Genomic DNA, 6,982 nt, shown 5'->3' on the forward strand with positions numbered 1-6,982 from the left:
ATTCTCACGTTTCGACTGCAACACAAGAAGCAATCATCATCAGGTGTGAAAACCACAGCAATATTTTTTTTCAAATTTTCTTGTGTGAAAACCACAGCAATAATTTTTTTGAAATTTTCTTGCTGTGGTTTTCACACCTGATGATTGCTTCTTGTGTTGCAGTCGAAACGTCGTGAGAATTTTATTGTTTTATATTTTTATTATTTTATTGTTTCCCTTCTACGAGGTGACTTTACCGAAAAAACCAAGAATACTCATCTGTTCCAGTTATCGACGTCACTGATGATTTGAGATTAGAATGTATATGCTCTGAACCCTCAGCCCTGTTCACAAAAATGTAATGCTGCTTTGGTTAATTCATGAGAACCAGACAGGAGTTAATTAAGGGTAGACACTCGGATAGTAATACAAGAATGGTTATGACAAGAATGTTTATTAACTCAATTATAATTGCCCAAACGTCGTAGCATTGAAATGGTTGTGGTGGCTTTTGAATAGTGAAAAACTCCTTTTAAAAAAGTTTTATTTTAAAGTGCACTAAAAAGTAAAGAACTCGATTGGACAACGGGAAGTGGACGACATCTTGAGTACAAGATTTGACCACGACATCAAACAGAGGAATGAAGTTGAATAACTTTTTTGTCACAACTTCATTCAACTCACCGTCGAGAAGTACGTCAATGATGCGGCGCCTGCTCACACATCAACGCTTACTTGAATTAATTGGTTATTTTATGAATCAATCTTCAATATACAACTTTTGTTTGTGTGGAGTGAGGGTGCCCGTAACTCGTTCACATGGAGCAGGCGAGGCGATTCCACAGTTTAGGGACCGCGGCGTTTTTGACCTACACACAAATATATATGCATAATAAGGCGTCCATACAAAATGTTAATCACTTAAAGGGAGCCAATTAATTGGTTAATTGATGCCGATTTTGATACAGGCATGCATTGTCACCGGATCTGAGTACGTGTGCAAAATAAGGAATTGATTGGACGACGGGAAGTGGATGAAATCTTTATCACAACATTTTACCACGACAGAGGAATCAAGTTAAGTAAAACCATTTTGAACGCGAATGAGAAATCTCCCCCCACCCTCCCCCGATGACGCGCGAGCGTTGCTAGGGGCAACCCCCGGGCAGCTTTAGCGGCGCAAGGAAATACTTAAATAATGCGAAATAGCACTAAATTGTTAATTTAACAACTTTTAAAGTTTACGGATGGGAAAACAGAATGGCGCTGGCTCACCACGGGGCTTACGGTGTGGTACCCAGCTACTTTTTTAAAAGTAAACTCCACGATTCGCGAGCAAGTGTGCGTCCACACAGAGACAGACAGACGGACACACAGAAAAAATGCCTTTTATAGGTAAGAAAAGAAAAACGATGACGAGACTCAATATGTGAAGAACACGGGATTTATTCGGTTCACAAGTCAACGGATATAACTTCAAAACACTTTTATCGGTCATCTTTTTCTCGAGACAGCGTTCCCGTGGGATTATTTCCAAGTCGATAGACGACACCTTTTTTTTACTCATCCTGGCAGACACACACACAGACACACGCCTCTGTCTGTGTGTGTGACTGTCTGTGAGTATGTCTGTGTGTTTCTATATGTGTGTGTCTGTGTGTGTCTATGTGTCTGTGTGTGTGCCTATGTGTCTCTGTGTGTGTCTGTGTCTCTGTGTGTCTATGTGTCTTGTGTGTGTCTGTGTCTATGTATCTCTGCGTGTGTCTGTCTTGGTGTGTTTGTCTATGTGTCTGTGTCTATGTGTCTCTGTGTGTCTATGTGTCTGTGAGTATGTCTGTGTGTCTGTTTGTGTATTTCTATGTGTGTGTCTGTGTGTCTATGTGCTCTGCATGTGCCTATGTGTCTTTGTGTGTCTGTGTCTCTGCCTGTGTCTATGTGTCTTGTGTGTGTCTGTGTCTATGTATCTCTGCGTGTGTCTGTCTTTGCGTGTGTTTGTCTGTGTCTCTGTGTGTCTATGTGTCTCTGTGTGTGTCTATGTGTCTGCGTGTGTCTATGTGTCTGTGTGTCTATGTGTATGTGTCTACAGTGACACGCGGTGGTGGTAGTGATGGCGGTAGTGGTGGCGGCCGTGTGGTGCGTGTCGAACTTCTTTCACGCCGTACGTATCGTAAACATCGCCACAGGGGAGATTAAGGTGGCTGCGGGTGCTGGCGATGATTACTGGGCGCCCCCCTGCCCGCCTACGCCGCTAAACGTCGCTCGCCAGTCTGTTCCAAGCTATGGGGTAGGGGGAGCGAGATAGAGAGGGGGGGGGGGTGGTGGTGGTGGACCTTTGTCTTGCGGCGTGTAAATATTGTTGCGTGCGTGCGGGGTTTGTCCATGTGGTGGCGGTAATGGTGAGTCGAGCAAAAGTGGTGAAAGTTTGTGGGGTCGCTCCGAGCTCACCCTGTCACCCATCGCTCTCGAGCTCCCTCCTAGGGGAAGATGATGAGGTTGACGAGGTTGATGATCCTCATCGTTTGTGAATGCAGAAATAAACATCAGAATCTGGTGGTTTCATTCTGACCTCCGATCCTGGTCAGCAATTGAACGTCGGGAAACCCTCGCGCCGAGGGGCCCCACTAGTGGGCGTGGCCGTGCCCCACCAGTGGGCGTGGCAGTGCCCCCACCAGTGGGCGTGGCCGTGCCCCCATCACGTGGCGTGTGTAGTGACGGCAGCTACGCTCGGAGTGGCTGGATAATAAAGCTTGAAACGCACAGCAAACCACGTGGCCTCGGTGACACGCGATGCGAGGAGGACAGGCAGCCTATACAAAGACAAAGGCACCCCCAGTAGCCTCAGCACACTTTTGTGGCAAGTTCTGTTGGGAGTAGCAATTAAGGGCAGCACTGTAGGGCACTCCGGGGTGGGGAGATAGGGGGGTGGACAGCACCACAGGCCATCAGCCAGCTGCAGAAACATTCCCCTCCTCCACTCATCTCACTCACCCAGTCACCCCTCCACTCACCCCTCCACTCACCCCACCACTCATCTCACTCACCCCTCCATTCATCTCACTCACCCAGTCACCCCATTCACCCCCCCACTCACCCCTCCACTCACCCCTCCACTCACCGCTCCACTCATCTCACTCACCCCTCCACTCACCCCTCCACTCATCTCACTCACCCCTCCACTCACTCCTCCACTCATCTCACTCACCCATCCACTCACCCCTCCACTCACCCCTCCACTCACCCCTCCGCTCACCCCTCCACTCATCTCACTCACCCAGTTACCCACTCACCCCTCCACTCACCCCTCCGCTCACCCCTCCGCTCACCCCTCCACTCATCTCACTCACCCCTCCACTCACCACTCCGCTCACCCCTCCGCTCACCCATCCACTCACCCCACTCACCCCTCCACTCATCTCACTCACCCAGTCACCCACTCACCCCTCCACTCACCCCTCCGCTCACCCTCCGCTCACCCCTCCGCTCACCCCTCCACTCATCTCACTCACCCCTCCACTCACCCCTCCGCTCACCCCTCCGCTCACCCCTCCACTCATCTCACTCACCCCTCCACTCATCCCTCCACTGATCTCACTCACCCCTCCACTCACCCCTCCACTCACCCCTCCGCTCACCCCTCCACTCATCTCACTCACCCCTCCACTCACCCCACTCACCCCTCCGCTCATCTCACTCACCCCTCCACTCACCCCACTCACCCCTCCACTCATCTCACTCACCCAGTCACCCACTCACCCCTCCACTTATCCCACTCACCCCTCCACTCACCCCACTCACCCCTCCACTCATCTCACTCACCCACTCACCCCTCCACTCACCCCACCACTCACCCCTCCACTCATCTCACTCACTCACCCCTCCACTCACCCCACTCACCCCTCCATTCATCTCACTCACCCAGTCACCCACTCACCCCTCCACTCACCCCACTCACCCCTCCACTCATCTCACTCACCCACTCACCCCTCCGCTCACCCCTCTGCTCACCCCTCCACTCATCTCACTCACCCCTCCGCTCACCCCTCCGCTCACCCCTCCACTCACCCCTCCGCTCACCCCACCACTCATCTCACTCCGCTCACCGCCCAGCCCCCCAGTAGCCCGAGCTGCTGCTGCTGCTGGGGGGCGTTGTCCCCCAGCGCCGCGTTGGCCCTCAGCAGGAACCTCGTGCGGTGACGCCGCCTCTCCCCCCCCCCTCCCTCCCCTGCCAGCAGCGCCCTCCTGCACCACCACCTCGTCCGCCTCCTCCTCCTCCGCGTAGGCCGCTGCCAGCAGCAGCTCCGCAATGCCTCCCACCGTGTCGCCGTCCCTCAGGGCCCTCCCCGGGGGGGTCGCCCCCCCCCCCACCGCCCCCCCCGCCGCGTGGATCCGCGCCGAGCGGCGCACCGGCGTCACGAGCCGCGGCCGCGAGGGGGGGGCTGCCGGCGCTGCGGTGGAAGGGGGGGCCGTGATGTTAGGGGGGGCAGCCAGGGTGGTGGTGGTGGTGCAGGAGATGTTGGCGGCTGGGGTGGTGGTGGTGCAGGAGATGTGGGCGGCTGGGGTGGTGGTGGTGCAGGAGGTGTGGGCGGCTGGGGTGGTGGTGGTGGTGGTGCAGGAGATGTGGGCGGCTGGGGTGGTGGTGCAGGAGGTGTGGGCGGCTGGGGTGGTGGTGGTGCAGGAGATGTGGGCGGCTGGGGTGGTGGTGGTGCAGGAGGTGTGGGCAGCTGGGGTGGTGGTGGTGCAGGAGATGTGGGCGGCTGGGGTGGTGGTGCAGGAGATGTGGGCGGCTGGGGTGGTGGTGGTGGTGCAGGTGTGGGCAGCTGGGGTGGTGGTGCAGGAGGTGTGGGCGGCTGGGGTGGTGGTGGTGGTGCAAGAGGTGTGGGCGGCTGGGGTGGTGGTGGTGCAGGAGGTGTGGGCGGCTGCAGTCACGAAAGCTTTAAATAAAAAATGTTCGACTTTAAATTAAAAAAAAAATTCGACTAAATTAAATTAAAAACTTAAAACATTTTTCGACTTAAATAAATTAAAACAAATTTAAAAAAAATTTCGCCCTCAAAAGCACTCGAACCTTGGGCAGCTGAGGCGCGCGAGTTCTCTTTGTCCATCGTAGACATCGCCGGAGAAGTTGTTGTTGTTGTGCTGTTGTTTAGTCGTCGTTGTATAGCTGTTGTATAGTCGTTGTTGTGCTGTTGTTTAGTCGTCGTTGTATAGCTGTTGTATAGTCGTTGTTGTGCTGTTGTTTAGTCGTCGTTGTATAGCTGTTGTATAGTCGTTGTTGTGCTGTTGTTTAGTCGTCGTTGTATAGCTGTTGTATAGTCGTTGTTGTGCTGTTGTTTAGTCGTCGTTGTATAGCTGTTGTATAGTCGTTGTTGTGCTGTTGTATAGTCGTCGTTGTATAGCTGTTGTATAGTCGTTGTTTATTTGTAGTTTAATGTTTAAAGTGGTAAAGTTAAATGGTTAAAGTCGCAGCCTAAGTGGAGGCCTTCGAGGCGGCCATCGACAAATTCTGAAATTTCGCGACCCTTGCCCCCTGAACTTGCCTCCGATTGGCTGCGGGAGAGGACATACACACACGAGTGTACACCATCACACCATCACACACAGTGCACACCACCACACTATCACACATACAGAGTGCACACCACCACACTATCACACACACAGAGTGTACATCACCACACCATCACACACACACACCTCACGCTTTCTCTCTGTTTAAACGTGAAAACTCTTAAACTCTTAAAACACCAACCCTTAAACACTAACCCTTAAAAGCCAACTCTTAAACACCAACCCTTAAACGCCAACCCTTAAACACCAACCCTTAAACACCAACCCTTAAACACCAACCTTTAAACACTACCCTTAAACACCAACCCTTAAACACCAACCCTTAAACACCAACCCTTAAACACCAAGCCTTAAACACAAACCCTTAAACATCAACCCTTAAACGCAAACCCGTAAAAGCCAACCCATAAACGCCAACCCTTAAACACCAAACCTTAAGAAGCAACCTTTAAACACCAACCCTTAAACGCCAACCTTTAAACACCAACCCTTAAACGCCAACCTTTAAACACCAACCCTTAAACGCCAACCTTTAAACGCCAACCCTTAAAGGCAAACCCTTAAACACAAACCCTTAAACACCAAACTTGCACGCCACAACCTGGACGGTAGAGGGCATTCTTTACCTCACGCTTTCTCTCAAAAGTGGCGACCTCACACTCCTAGCGGGTCGTCCTCCTCCTCGTCGTCCTCGTCGTTAATTGAGCAACAAAAATAAATTTTCCGGCGTCTGCACCCCCCTCACGAATTAAAAAAAATGGCGGTGGGTGAGGGGGAGGAGCCAAAACAAATTGGCGGGAAAACAAAAAAACTTCGCGTCACGTGGGAAGGGAGACGCCAAATCCGATTGGCTCCGAGGCGGGAGCGACTTTGAGGCAATTTTTTTTTACAGTACGAAATTACAAAACTCAACATCGACAATAAAACTCGCGTTGGCATTCGCGCCGGTGTAAATAAATGTAAAAAAAATAAAAGTTGTATTGTTGACGTACCATATTTAAATCAAATGTTTTTACTCGAACGCGATTCCGTTGTTTCGATTCATTCTCGTGCTGAATCGTGTCGAGCTATGATTACGAAACGCGAATCGTGATCCGAGTTTGCTAAGCCAATGGGAGCGCAACGCTGCTAAAGGCAGCGTCCAATAGGAGAAGGCGATGGTGGGAGGTGGCCGGGTGCCGCTTGGACCAATCAGTGAGCAGGGTGTTCAATGTTTCCCGCTCTTTCGGGGGTTTTTTTGTTAATCACAAAAACAATATTTAAACCCCGGGGTAAAAGTTATGGAGAGCATTGTTTTAAAAAGTGTGTAGTCGGAAAAGTTTGCACGTAAATTATATTGAAACAGAGGAGCAATAACAATAATATAACTCCACCAATATCTTCTACAATGGATTCCAATGTTATCCCAAAGGTAATCGATTCCAACAGCTATAAA

The 6,982-nt window shown here is 51.2% G+C and overlaps 1 long non-coding RNA gene across 1 annotated transcript; it reads right to left on the minus strand.

Moving 5' to 3' along the window:
* Positions 1-1,407: 1,407 nt before the first annotated feature.
* On the minus strand, positions 1,408-6,586 carry LOC142917808 (uncharacterized). The gene is made up of 4 exons (XR_012937221.1): positions 6,174-6,586; positions 5,045-5,526; positions 4,080-4,424; positions 1,408-2,256 (listed from the first exon to the last, which is right to left on the minus strand). It is a non-coding gene; the product is annotated as an uncharacterized LOC142917808 (long non-coding RNA).
* Positions 6,587-6,982: the final 396 nt, after the last annotated feature.

This window comes from Petromyzon marinus, unplaced genomic scaffold (assembly GCF_048934315.1).
Source record: "Petromyzon marinus isolate PM22_M1 ecotype Great Lakes invasive population unplaced genomic scaffold, UKy_Petmar_22M1.pri1.0 PM_G_Scaffold_53, whole genome shotgun sequence".
Lineage (NCBI taxonomy): Eukaryota > Metazoa > Chordata > Hyperoartia > Petromyzontiformes > Petromyzontidae > Petromyzon > Petromyzon marinus.